At 34.4% G+C, this 15,594-nt stretch overlaps 1 non-coding gene across 1 annotated transcript; it reads right to left on the reverse strand.

Annotated features, from left to right (window-relative positions):
• Nucleotides 1-15,269: 15,269 nt before the first annotated feature.
• LOC139865274 (small nucleolar RNA R71) lies at nucleotides 15,270-15,376 on the reverse strand. The gene has a single exon (XR_011764798.1). It is a non-coding gene; the product is annotated as a small nucleolar RNA R71 (small nucleolar RNA).
• Between the last annotated feature and the right edge of the window lie 218 nt (nucleotides 15,377-15,594).

The raw sequence follows: 15,594 nt of genomic DNA on the forward strand, positions 1-15,594 counted from the left end.
TGCTAGTATTATAATTATACTTATTATTATTATTATTAATGATATAGGTGTATTTATAAAAGTTAACATTTATTATCATTATTATAATATTAGATACAATTATAAATATTATTATTATGAAGATGATAAAAACTATTATTATTTTCATTAATATTAGCATTAGTATTATTTTATGATTGTTAGTATTATTATTGTTGCTAACATAAGTATTGCTATTAATAATACCATTATTAGTATTGATATTATTAAGTATCATTATTATTAGTATTAGAATTAACATTTGACATTAAATGTTACTGTAGTATTAATATATAGTTATGAAAATTCTATAAAAACTATTATTTCTATCATTTTTATTAACATTTTTATATTTATTATCAGTATTATCTATATCATTATTATTAAAGTTTTAATGACGTTGTTAAGGCTATAAGTATATATATAAAGATTATACATACAAAAATGTATATAAATTATATAACTTAACTATATTAATATTATTATGTACAACATGATAATATATAAATAAATAATGAAACTTATAAGTTAATAAATAAAACAATTACATCACTAATAATAATAATATATATATATATTTATTCGAGTACAATAATATGTTTTAATACATATATGAATAATATAGGTTCGTGAATCCGAGGTCAACCCTACACTTGTTCAATGTCGTCATATGTATTTTTACTACAAAATACAATATGTGAGTTCATTTGATTCCCTTTTACTCTTTACATTTTTGGGACTGAGAATACATGCGCTGTTTTTATAACTGCTTTATTAAATGCTTTTGAAATATATTTTGAACTGCGAATACATGAAATGCTTTTATAAATGTTTGACGAGATAGACACAAGCAAAACTTCCTCGAATGAATTATTATGCAGACAGAAGTTCTGTGGATTATTATTGAATTAGTTGGACATTATAATTGCCACTAATTGTTGTGAATATTTCCCCTAATTATTATTGCTTGGTAACCTAAGAATTAGAATCGGGTATGGCCCTAATTCACGCGAATCCTAAAGGTAGCTATCGGGTTTAACACCCTCATCCAGAATGTTCACTAGACGGAAGAGCTAGTGGGCGTGGTTTTTAGTACTTCGAGGTTTATATATTTATTACAGACTAAAAGTTCTGTTTATTTTGGGGATATTATTGATGCGCATTATATGTTAAGGTCGGTTACCAAGCCAAGTAATGAAAGCAAAGTGAATGTTATGTATCAAAAGAATGATTTTATACACAGGTTATGTGTATGTTATTTTGTACACGAGATATGTGTACGGTTACTAAGATTTATGAAAAATAGTTTTGTACACGAGATAGGTCTACTGTATTTAAATCTTGTGGTCTATCAAAATGATGAATTTTATTGTTTTATGATAAACCTATGAACTCACCAACCTTTTGGTTGACACTTGAAAGCATGTTTATTCTCAGGTATGAAAGAAATCTTTCGCTGTGCATTTGCTCATTCTAAAGATATTACTTGGAGTCATTCATGGCATATTTTGTAGCGACCCGACCAAATCATGTTTGACGGCGCCGTCTACTTAGGTCCCGTTACATGGTCATAAGTCTTTAAAACAACGTTTGACCTAAAGATATGTCGCATTCATTTCAAATGTAAAGATTGTTCAAAGTTTACAAGAATAGTTCCACCACAAGTTACGATACAAAGTTTTAAGTACAAATGAAACTTATGCGACACAATTTAAAAGTAGCCAAAAGAGGCTCCATGTATGCATATATACTCGACATCCAATGCAAGTATCAAAATAATGAGCGGAAGCATGTATCACATATCGTTCAAAGACCTGAGAAAAACATAGAAATCTGTCAACGAAAACGTTGGTGAAATCATAGGTTTAAGTAAGTAAGTGAGTAAATAAGTAGATTGAACCACAAGATTTGCAACATCGAATTAATAGTTAACCATTCCAAAAGTTGTTTCACGAGCACCCAATTATCAATGCTTAACATTTCTCCCATTGAACCCCATCAATTAGTGCTAGAACATACACTGTTTCTCGAAAATATATTTCATTCGTAAACGGTAGCGAACCGTTTGAATGAGGGTTTGTCAAACCCATATGGATCCATACAACATAAGTTCTCGCTTACACCCGGAAAGTGTAACTAATGATAATCGAATTGAGGATTTTGTTCTAAACTCGTATGTAGAATGTTTGTTTTCCTGTACTTGTGTTCACTCAGTAAAGAAATGTTTATGTTTTCTCATCCCAAATGTAAGTTCAAAAGAGTAAAAGTGGGACTATGATCTCACCTTGAGTGCACGAGTAGTAAAGTACTTCAACAAGTAAACGTGTGCAAAGAACAATGCTAGTCTTGACCTAAACAATAGGTTGTATCAATAACGGTAAAATATGATAGGTCAAAGATGTTCAATTAGTCCTATGGCTCGTTACGACTCGATTATGTAGCATGTGAAATCAAATTATCAAGTTTCATGCAAGGTACAAGTATATAAACAAGTTAGGAAGGTTGCATAATCATTTGGTTAAGTTTGACAAAAAGTCAAACTTTGGTCGGTCAAAGTCAACGAAAAAGTCAACACGTTCGGGTCGGGTCCCGAACTATTTTTCTGAGGTTTTTAATCATGTATGAGCATGTTAGGACAAGTTACATGTGAATCGGAGGTGCGTAGCATAGCAAACATTATTCGAAAATTGACAAAGTTGGACAGACCACTTTGGCGCGCCGCGCGGGTATATAGCGCGCCGCGCCATTACCTGTGCAGAGAATTCTGGCAGTTTTTAAGTTTTATGCACGAACCTAACTTCAAACAATCACCATTTATGATCCGCAAACAATCAAGACAAGTATCTTATACCGTTGGGAAGGTAATTTGACGAGGAAAACAACTAAACACATTTCATCAATCAATCTACCTAATACAACAACCAAAACCGCATCTAATGCTTAACATTAACCGCATACAAGTTCATAAATGCAATTCAATGATTCGGGCAACCAATTTACATGAATGATATGCCGTTTCGAAGGTAATCAAGCATACAATCCAACTAAACACTTACCAACAATAATCCATGGCATTCAATGCATCAAAAGTCCATTTCAAGTTCATCAACCCTAACCCAAATTCACCAAAATCATAAATCAAGTTCATGAACTTTTCTAAAGCAACCTACACATCAAATTGAAGCTAGTGATACTAGGAACACAATTAGAACATGAACTTTTAACATCTAACAACATATGATCATCCAAAATTCAAGAACAACACACCAAAATTCAAGTTCATGCTAGTTATACTAAAACAACGAGATCGAGCATATAAATTACACACACGACATCACAATGAGCCATAGACACTAACTAACACCATTTCAAGTCAAAAACATGAATTTAGAGAAATCTAGAGTTTTAGAAATGTTACCCAAACGAGATGAAGTTGGTACCAAAATGAAGAGGATGAAGAGAGGATCACGAATATGTAATTTATTTTGTTGTAAGCCTCCTAGATCGAATTTAGATGATGATTGAATGAATTTAGTAAATGTGTGTGTGTTCTTGCTAGAGAGAAAGAGAGAAAGAGGGGGATGGTTGAATGGTGGTGATTGGGGTGGACTAGTTGATCTAGTCAACTAGTTTGCCCTGTGTCAATTTTAGTCCCTCGAGTTTGTAGTCGGGTGCGGGAATTACCTAAACGGAATATTTTAAAACGCGTATTAACGGAGGATGTTAAAATCCAATAACGGAAAAATATTAAGAATGTTAGCTAACGGAGGATACGAATTTAGTTACGAAGGATATTTTTAAAAAAAAAAAAGACGGGCGTTAAAATAATTTAACGGAAAAATGCGGGATGTTACATTACCCACACCTTAAAAGAAATTTCGTCCCGAAATTTAGTTGGAAGTAATAGTCGATGTCTCTTCCTTGAGACCTTGCATTGTCAATGCTATGAATAAGTGAAGATACGTCCTTGGGCATTCCCACGAATTTGGACAGTCGGGGTTTTATGTTGTATTAAGGCTTGGTTTTACGATCCACAATTTCAACCGGTCTTTCTACGAAGAGGAGTTGTCATCAATAGTAAGTTTATCTAGAAGGATAGCACGTTCCTGTTCCGCAGGACACGTATCTAAGTTTGTTACATGGAACGTAAGGTAAACGGAAACTTAATTGAGTCGGAGGTTCTAAACGGTAGGAAGCGGTTCCAAGACGCCCCAAGATTTCAAAAGGATCAATATTGCGGATATAAATTTCCTCGATTTCCCGAAACGGATTACACCTTTCCAAGGTGTGGTTTTCAATATTACACGGTTACTGACTTTAAATTTGAGAGATTTTCATCTAACATTGGTATAACTCCTTTGGCGACCACGGGCTGTCTTGAGCCCTTCTCGGACTTGAACTATCTCAAAGGTTGTTTCTTGAATGATTTCGGATCTGATGATTTTCTTGTCACCTACTTCGGTCCAACGAATAGGAGAACAACATTTGTGGTTATATAAAGTTTCGAAAAGTGCGCGTTAACACGCGAGTGGTAACTACTGTTGTAAGAGGGATCAACTAAAGGCGACAATACAAGTTTGTAACATGTCTTTCCAAGATGTAAATTGTTCGTTTGCTTAGCTCGTCTGTTTGTGGAAGATACGCAGTACTCACGTCTAAACGTGTTCCGAAGGCTTCTTGTAAACAAGATGTGTAACGAGTATTTTCGATCCGGGATAATTGACAATGATACACCATGTTGGAATATAATTTCTTAAGATATGCTTGGACAAGTTAGTTAGGGTTCGAAAGCGTTTGTTGGAACAGGTTTCTTGTCGGCTACTGAAAAATGTTCGTAAGGGCTAGTCACCCTCGTGGCGAATACTAGTAACACGTGAAGAGTCTCTCTCTCCATTGAGAAATTATATAAAAAGGTTTCCGTATACGGAAGTACGAGCGAAAAGATAGGAGTGAAATGAGAACTTAGAATAGGATGAGTTCACATTTTGAGGTAGCCATATCGCGCATCTAGTGGCGAAATGTTGAGACTTGGTGGGAAACGAGATAGTACACATAGTTGTATAGCTCGGGGTTGAGTAGTAGTTGGCCGTATAACAGAAGCACAAGGACGTTAAGTCAAAGAAGAAAGGGGTATCCTTGGATTGTGTGTTATCTTTGGTCTCAGTAATATCAGACGGTAATAGTGAAATAGCAGAGCTATGTATCGTGGTACGCGATGACGAGAAGATTGATCGGATCCATAAATAAGTATTCAAATTCTCCGTGTAAAATAACGAATTTCAGCTTCCTTGATTTCGAGTCGAGAGGGGTTGCCTTTCAGGCGTTCACGTAGAAGTATTTCTATATTTGAGTTCCATTTTGTGCCACACGAATTTATCTAGTAAGGTTGGTGTGAAAAATCACGTTCAAAGTCCGGACACGGAAAATGTTTAATTTTTTTTTCCTTAGTACTTTAACGAGGTTAGAGGACGAGCGATACGGGAAAAATCGGAAATTAATCTTTGGTAATAATCGCGAGATCCAAAATTTTACGAATACAAGTCGGAGTCGTGAGGGTTTCTCCAAAATTAATTAATTAATTCAATTTTGTTTTTTTTTTTTTTTTTGCGAGATCTACTGTAATACCTTGACCACTAACAATATGGTTTAGAATTTGGACTTCGTTTAACCAAAATTCTCACTTGGAGAATTCGGCATAGAGTTGCTCTTTTCTCAAGAGTTCGAGCGTAAGACGGAGACGTTGTTCGTTTTTCCTTTCCGCTTGAATAGCTTAAAATTATAAGTACGGTAACAGATTTGTCTAGATAAGTTTGCATACGCGGTTCCGGAGGTCTATGAATACGGGCGGAGCCTTAGATAAACTGAACGACACTAAAAGAAATTTATAACTATCGTAGCAAGTTCGGAAAGCGGTTTAGGAGATATCTTCTACCTTAACCCTCAATTGATGATAACCAGAATGAAGGTCGATTTTAGAATATACGCGAGATCCGTGTAACGGTTCAAGAGGTTGTTGATACGGGGAAGAGGATATCGGTTCTTAAACGGAAATTATTTAGTTCACTAAAATCACATATATGTGGGGAAAACATTCCCTTCCTAACGTATAGGTTTTGGGCTCCCTAGTTCTATAGATGTCAAATCAAAGTTCAAATTACCTACCCAATAAGTTTGACGTACACTCTCCGATAAATTTGTCGGTACGCAATAGTTTTCCGTTGGTCACTTGAATGGCCTAAGTAATATCTAGGGGGGTGGTGGAGTGCAAATAGTAGGCTCCAAAGCCTTGGATACAAAACATTTATCGACATCCGAATCGAATAAACATGAAGTATAGGAGTTGTTAAGAAGAAACGTACCCGTGACTAGTTCATGTCGTCTCGAGCATCCTCGGTGCTAATGTTGGAAGTTCGGCCGCGTGTGTTGGGGTTGGCTTTCTTCGTTGGACATGCATTCCTAAAATGACCCGGTTGGCCACATTCGAAACAAACACCTGGCTTTTGTGTGTTGGGTCCCTTTTGACTGACGGGGGCGGTACTTCCACAATATTTGGCAATATGACCACTTCCCTGGCACCGGTGGCAAATTAGCTTGCCACATTCACCAAAGTGATGCTTGTGGCATTTGTTGCAAAAAGGTCGAGTTCCAGCATAACTTTTCTTGCCGACAGAGATGAAAAGTTCCTTGGCAAAGTTGTTGCTGTTGTAGTTGCTGGATTGAGAGGCTTCTCATTTTCTTTTGTTGTTACCCGGTTGGTCCTCGGCCGTTGGTGCCGGTGCTTCAATTTCATCCACCGTTTCTATAGATTGGCGAGCCATTGTTAAAGCCTCTTGTAGGTTGGCGGGTTTGGATGACATTACCCTGTGTTGAATGCTCTTCGGAAGGCCATCCATGTAAAGTTCAACTCTTAGGGACTCGAGAGTCATGAGGTTTGGACACATTAAGACTAGTTCAGCAAACCGTTGATTATAAGCTTCGAGGTCATTCCGGACCGTTTGTAAATTTCTTAGCCCCTGTTCGAGCCTTCGAGTTTCGTCGCGCAGAAAGTATTCGGTGATCATTCTTTCTCTTAATTCGGTCCAAGAGAGTGCGTGGGCTTCATCGATACCCACCGATTGTACATACGTGTTCCACCATGAGAAAGCAATACCGGTGAGAGTGAGGGTGGAAAACTTGGCCTTATCTTGGTCCCGACAACCGCTTATGTTAAAAACGGCTTCCGTTTGTTCAAACCATCTGGTGAGAGCAACCGGTCCCTCGGTTCCATCGAAAGTGGGAGGTTTGCACCCCATGAAGTTCTTGTAGGAGCACCCCTCGTTTGAATTACCAGCTCCATGATTATTGTTGTTGGAAAAGTGATCGGCCACGGCCGCACCCACGGCGGTGGTTATCATTCGATGAAGAGCTTGTTCGAGAGTTTCGGAAGGAGTATTGGGTTGACCTTGGTGAGCCATTGTTCCTTCATGACACAAGAATACCGTTGTTTAGTATTATCAATAATACTAATCGTGATATGGAAATCAAGATAAAGAGGAAATTTTTCCTTGACTCGCCTTAAATTCTTTATGTCATAATGTCGGAATGTTCATGTGAGTCACCGTAATATAATCCCGGAAATTATATTACCCTGATTCATATGTGCATTCGACATCATTTCAGATAGTCAAGGTGGCGTGTCAATCAAATCAACCACGTGAGATTAAGGTAGAATAAGAGTTAGATGTGAATAGAAGAGATCGAGTATAAATGCACAAGTAGTCAAGTAATTCCTACTCCAAGTCTATATGCCGGTTGTAGTCTAGACTCACTAATGTACCCTATGACTCGGGGTTGACACCAATGAACTCTAAATCCCTACAACCAACGCTCTGATACCATCTGTAGCGACCCGACCAAATCATGTTTGACGGCGCCGTCTACTTAGGTCCCGTTACATGGTCATAAGTCTTTAAAACAACGTTTGACCTAAAGATATGTCGCATTCATTTCAAATGTAAAGATTGTTCAAAGTTTACAAGAATAGTTCCACCACAAGTTACGATACAAAGTTTTAAGTACAAATGAAACTTATGCGACACAATTTAAAAGTAGCCAAAAGACGCTCCATGTATGCATATATACTCGACATCCAATGCAAGTATCAAAATAATGAGCAGAAGCATGTATCACATATCGTTCAAAGACCTGAGAAAAACATAGAAATCTGTCAACGAAAACGTTGGTGAAATCATAGGTTTAAGTAAGTAAGTGAGTAAATAAGTAGATTGAACCACAAGATTTGCAACATCGAATTAATAGTTAACCATTCCAAAAGTTGTTTCACGAGCACCCAATTATCAATGCTTAACATTTCTCCCATTGAACCCCATCACTTAGTGCTAGAACATACACTGTTTCTCGAAAATATATTTCATTCGTAAACGGTAGAGAACCGTTTGAATGAGGGTTTGTCAATCCCATATGGATCCATACAACATAAGTTCTCGCTTACACCCGGCAAGTGTAACTAATGATAATCGAATTGAGGATTTTGTTCTAAACTCGTATGTAGAATGTTTGTTTTCCTGTACTTGTGTTCACTTAGTAAAGAAATGTTTATGTTTTCTCATCCCAAATGTAAGTTCAAAAGAGTAAAAGTGGGACTATGATCTCACCTTGAGTGCATGAGTAGTAAAGTACTTCAACAAGTAAACGTGTGCAAAGAACAATGCTAGTCTTGACCTAAACAATAGGTTGTATCAATAACGGTAAACACGATAGGTCAAAGATGTTCAATTAGTCCTATGGCTCGTTACGACTCGATTATGTAGCATGTGAAATCAAATTGTCAAGTTTCATGCAAGGTACAAGTATATAAACAAGTTAGGAAGGTTGCATAATCATTTGGTTAAGTTTGACAAAAAGTCAAACTTTGGTCGGTCAAAGTCAACGAAAAAGTCAACACGTTCGGGTCGGGTCCCGAACTATTTTTCTGAGGTTTTTAATCATGTATGAGCATGTTAGGACAAGTTACATGTGAATCGGAGGTGCGTAGCATAGCAAACATTATTCGAAAATTGACAAAGTTGGACAGACCACTTTGGCGCGCCGCGCGGGTATATGGCGCGCCGCGCCATTACCTGTGCAGAGAATTCTGGCAGTTTTTAAGTTTTATGCACGAACCTAACTTCAAACAATCACCATTTATGATCCGCAAACAATCAAGACAAGTATCTTATACCGTTGGGAAGGTAATTTGACGAGGAAAACAACTAAACACATTTCATCAATCAATCTACCTAATACAACAACCAAAACCGCATCTAATGCTTAACATTAACCGCATACAAGTTCATAAATGCAATTCAATGATTCGGGCAACCAATTTACATGAATGATATGCCGTTTCGAAGGTAATCAAGCATACAATCCAACTAAACACTTACCAACAATAATCCATGGCATTCAATGCATCAAAAGTCCATTTCAAGTTCATCAACCCTAACCCAAATTCACCAAAATCATAAATCAAGTTCATGAACTTTTCTAAAGCAACCTACACATCAAATTGAAGCTAGTGATACTAGGAACACAATTAGAACATGAACTTTTAACATCTAACAACATATGATCATCCAAAATTCAAGAACAACACACCAAAATTCAAGTTCATGCTAGTTATACTAAAACAACGAGATCGAGCATATAAATTACAAACACGACATCACAATGAGCCATAGACACTAACTAACACCATTTCAAGTCAAAAACACGAATTTAGAGAAATCTAGAGTTTTAGAAATGTTACCCAAACGAGATGAAGTTGGTACCAAAATGAAGAGGATGAAGAGAGGATCACGAATATGTAATTTATTTTGTTGTAAGCCTCCTAGATCGAATTTAGATGATGATTGAATGAATTTAGTAAATATGTGTGTGTTCTTGCTAGAGAGAAAGAGAGAAAGAGGGGGATGGTTGAATGGTGGTGATTGGGGTGGACTAGTTGACCTAGTCAACTAGTTTGCCCCGTGTCAATTTTAGTCCCTCGAGTTTGTAGTCGGGTGCGGGAATTACCTAAACGGAATATTTTAAAACGCGTATTAACGGAGGATGTTAAAATCCAATAACGGAAAAATATTAAGAATGTTAGCTAACGGAGGATACGAATTTAGTTACGAAGGATATTTTTTTTTAAAAAAAAGACGGGCGTTAAAATAATTTAACGGAAAAATGCGGGATGTTACATATTTCAAAAGACGTTGCATTCGAGTCATTAAATTTCTCAAGATTATTATTAAGTCAATTATAGTTGGATATATTATGAAATGGTATGCATGCCGTCAACTTTCGATGCAAAGAAAGTTTGTCTTTTAAAAACGAATGCAATGTATGTAAAATGTATCATATAGAGGTCCAAAACCTCGCGATGTAACCAAATGTAATGTATTCATCCTGATGGATTAGGACGGGTCGTTAGACAATGTATAAACACAGATAATTAATTACCTTATACTTGTCAACTTATAAAAGGTTTTAATCACGTTTATTGGTGGAAGGACGATAATAATGAGGTTTAATACCATAGACAGAAAGCGAGTATGAAACGATAATCATACCTAACTAACATTATTAAATCATGGTAAACAATCAAGCAATTACTCACACAACATGGCAACAAGCATTTCTAATATTAATAAATCACAAACATCGAACAAGAATATTATAATAAATTAATAAAAGAAATGATAGATGTTACCGAATAATGTCGGCAGAATAACACTTGTATTTCTTCATAATACTCGTAGCGTTACAATGCCTGATAGCTTCTACTACTAACTACATACTAATATCCTATTGATCACTAGAGAGTGACAATAGAGAGATAATTACATTTCCTAATCTCTGTATTTTTCTCTCTCTCGAATCTAGAGAGAGAAAGTAGAGAGAACTAATCTCCTATAGATCACTAGAGAGCGACTATAGAGAGATATTTGAGAGAAAAGTGAAGAATTGGTGTGTTGAAATGGTGGGATGAAGCCCCCATTTATAGGAAATGCTTGGTAGCAAAATTGTAATTAAATTGCTGAAAAACCCCTGGCAGGCCGTTTGGCAAGCCGTTTGCCAAGGTTGTTTTTGATGCTCATTTGCTTGGGCAAGCCGTTTTTGGTGCCCGTTTGCTGTCAGGCCTTTTTCCATTATGACAAGCCATTTGGCAAGCAGTTTGGCAAGGGGTTTGCTGGATCGTATCTTGTCTTTCACCGTTTTCGCTCTAGAATCTTAGTTTTAGCTCCATTTTTGAAGATTCTTGCGCCCACGCGTTCGTAATTAAATATCCTACAACACGAGATTAAGTAAATAAACTTTTCCAAAATTTATAAAATAAGTTATTTAAACGCGAGGTAATCGTCTTAGCCGGTTTTGCTCGTTTTTCCTCGTTTTTCATTCGTTTTTAGTGATTCTTGAAACATCGCCTTTGTAATTACTAAATCTACTGATAGTGCTCTAAATGAACATATATTTAGGCACAATATCCTTCTAATATGTAAAGCTTTTAGTTGCAATTGTTCTATTTTTATGTAATATTCGTTTAAATAAATAAGTGCGAAGACAAAAGAAAAAAACGACGATTTGAAGACGCAAATGACCAAAAAGCTAAAAAGTACAAAATACAATTCAAGTGGTTCAATTTATTGATGAGAAACGTCTCAAAATTACAAAAGTACAAGCCGCAAAATGCAAAGTACAAGATATTAAATTATACGAAAAGGCGTTCGAAAATCCGGAACCGAGACATGAACCAACTTTCAATGCTCGACGCAACGGAGCTGAAAGTACAAGTCAACTATGCACAAGAATATAATATAATATTTAAATAATTCATAATAAGAATAATAATAAATAATAAAAAGTTATTAATTGAGCATAGTTAAAGGGTCATAAGTGAAAATTTCAAATCAATAATTCGCAACGAGATATTATTGATTCAACTTTGAATGGTAGCCAGCTAACATTCCACCTACAACAGTATCAATCATTTTCCTATAAAAGCAAGGCACGGAGTAATGAAGAAACGACATCTTTTTCTTTTCCTTTCTCATATCATATACGATATATATATATATATATATATATATATATATATATATATATATATATATATATATATATATATATATATATATATATATTATATTTTATAATTATAATTTTAATTTAAGTTTAATAATAATTGGGTTATTGTAAGAATGTTTTACGGGTTTTAAATCGAAACTCTATCCGTGTAACGCTACGCTATAAATAATCATTGTAAGTTATGTTCTTCCTTTTTAAATTAATGTCTCGTAACTAAGTTATTATTATGCTTATTTAAGCCGAAGTAATCGTGATGTTGGGCTAAATATTAAGATTGGGTAATTGGGCTTTGGACCATAATTGAGGTTTAAACAAAAGACCGACACTTGTGAAAATTAGACTATGGGCTATTAATGGGCTTTATATTTGTTTAACTGAATGATAGTTCGTTAATTTAATATAAAGATTTACAATTTGACGTATCTATAAATAACCACATACACTCGATCGAATACGATGGGCGGGATATTTATAAGTACTAATAATTGTTCATTTGACCGGACAAGGGGATGGATTAATAATCAATGGACTCATTAAAACAGGGGTGGATTACATAGAAGGAAAATTGTTGTAATTGTTAATAAAGTATTAAAACCTTGTTACAGTTTAAGTCCTCAATTAGTTGAAATATTTGACTTCGGGTATAAGGGTAATTTGACGAGGATACTCGCACTTTATAATTATGGCCGATGGACTGTTATGGATAAAAATCAGATAGACGTATCGAATAATCCATGACAAAGGACAATTAACCCATGGTAATAAATTAAAATCAAAACGTCAAACATCATGATTACGGAAGTTTAAATAAGCATAATTCCTTTATTTTATATCTCATCGTACTTTCAATTATCGTCATTTTATTTATCGTACTTTAAATTATCGCACTTTTATTTTTACGCTTTATTTATATTTTTAATTATTGCACTTTTATTTGTTGTCATTTACTTTACTCTTTAAAATAAGTTATATTTATATTTAATATTTTGCATTAGGTTTTACCTGTGATATAAGTCTCAAAATCGACAAACCGGTCATTAAACGGTAAATCCCCCAAAAGTTACCTATAATTACTATATATTACTAAATCTAGTTTAACTACTTAATTAACTAATTTGACCTAGTAAGACACCCAATAATAGTGTCCACGGATCGACCTCCCGGACTTTACCTTAGCTATATTATTACACGATAGGTATACTTGCCTTTTGTGTTTTAGTTTAATTTAGGTGATTTCCTGTAGTAAATAAATATAAAACTGATAGCCGTTTCATACACACCCTCTAGAACACATCAAGTTTTTGGCGCCGCTGCCGGGGACACTTTTTGTGTCTTCACGGGGTATTTAAGTTTTTTTTTTAGTTTTTGACTGATTAAAGATATATTAATTTAAATATAATAATTTAATAAATATAATAATATAATAATATTAAAATAAAATATAATAATATAATAATAATTTTGAATCAAATTTGAATCGTAAAGTTTTAAAAATTTATATTTATTAAATACTTCAGGGGTATATTATGTAACTTTTAATTAATAATTTCTATCATGTCGCTTTCATGTGAATAGTAAATTAATTAATTTCGTTTCATTTACTATTCAATGAATTGTAAATGAATAAAAAAAATAATTAAATAGTTTTTACTTTTCTATTTTTTTTAAGTTAAAAAAAATTAAATAAATTTAAAAAAAAATTAAATAAAATCAAAAAAAATTTTTAAAAATAATAATAATAAAAAAAATCTCGTTTTTTTTAAAATAAAAATAAAATAAAAAAATTTTAAAAAAAATATTTAAAAAATATTTAAAAAAGTTAAAACGTAAAAAAAATAAAATAAAATAATAATTTAAAAAAATAAAAAAAATTATTAATTTCGTAAAAAAAGAAAAAAACTAAAATTTTTTTTTTAAGTTTTATTACCTTTAGATTTTTAGACTCTAGTCACAACTTTTAGTATTAAGTTTAGTTTTGCCGTAGTTTATTTTTATTTCTACATTTCTAAGATTTGCCGTAAAATCCCTTAAGTTCCTTTTCTTTAGATTAAGATTTAGGTACTTTAGAATTTTGCGACGCTGTTTATAAATTTTAGTACCTTTTAAGTTTCGACGCGCTACTTTCTTATTTTTATTTTTCGACCTTTTATTTTTTTCGACGTTTTTTGACGCAATCTTTTTCTTTCTTATTTCTCGACGCTCTAGTTTTAGGACATAGAATTTTCTATTTCTTCTCTAAAATTTCAAACGAAAAATTATTTTAAGCGATTATATTGATAGACATCCAAATTTTCTGGTTCGTAGTAATAGTTAGATTTGTTAGTGGCGAGTTGTGGGCTTCCGATTTAAAGGGTCCTGGCTACCTGCTGCATCTATTGGCTATTCGAAACGTGTGCAAAATCAGAAAAGTCTACTAATTTGATAACTTATATAATTTTTATATTTATAACTAATAGGATATTCAGTGAATGCACCGAGCAAAACGTTCACCACCTTTCATACGTTCACCTCCTGTAACCAGATCAAAACATCTAGCCAATATTGTTGCCGTTGATTTTTCTTTAGAATCATCATCTAGTCGAACAAGTTCTCCAACTCAAATTTCCGATAATCCATTTTTTGAACCCGACTTCACAATTGAGAACCCGGAGGATATTCAGGGACAATTCCAAGATCCAGAACCACTAATAATTCCTCCTGAACCACAAACCATTAAATCAGAATCTTCTAGTGATTCGGATTCAACAAATTCAAAAATGGAAATAACAGAACCTCAAAGCATGGAAGACCGAATGAGAGCCATACGCACGGGCCAAGGTCACGCCATTAATCAGCCAGATGTTAGAGCATCAGATTTTGAAATCAAAGGACAAATCCAACACATGATCACCAATCAGTGCCAATTTGGTGGTACAACAAAAGAAGATCCAAACGAACATCTTCGAACTTTTAATAGGATTTGTAATCTATTTAAAATTCGACAAGTTGAGGATGAAACTATTTATCTTATGTTGTTTCCCTGGACTTTAAAGGAAGAAGCCAAACATTGGTTAGAATCGTTACCTGAAGGAACGATTGACACATGGGATGTTTTAGTTGAGAAATTTCTTCAAAGATTCTTTCCGGCATCTAAAGCCGTGAGACTTCAAGGAGAAATTGCCACGTTTGTGCAAAAGCCAAATGAAACGTTATATGAAGCATGGACAAGATTCGGAAGGATGTTGAGAGGATGTCCTCAACACGGTTTAGATACTTTTCAAATAGTGCAAATTTTCTATAAAGGCGTCGACATCGCCACACGAAAAGACATCGACACAGCAGCTGGTGGTTCCATTATGAAGAAAACCGCAACCGAATCTTACAAGATAATTGATAACACAGCATCTCACTCTCATGAGTGGCATCAGGAAAAAGATATTTTTCATTCATCTAAAGCGGCTAGAGCCGATTCTAGCCATAACTTTG

This window comes from Rutidosis leptorrhynchoides, chromosome 8, assembly GCF_046630445.1.
Source record: "Rutidosis leptorrhynchoides isolate AG116_Rl617_1_P2 chromosome 8, CSIRO_AGI_Rlap_v1, whole genome shotgun sequence".
NCBI lineage: Eukaryota > Viridiplantae > Streptophyta > Magnoliopsida > Asterales > Asteraceae > Rutidosis > Rutidosis leptorrhynchoides.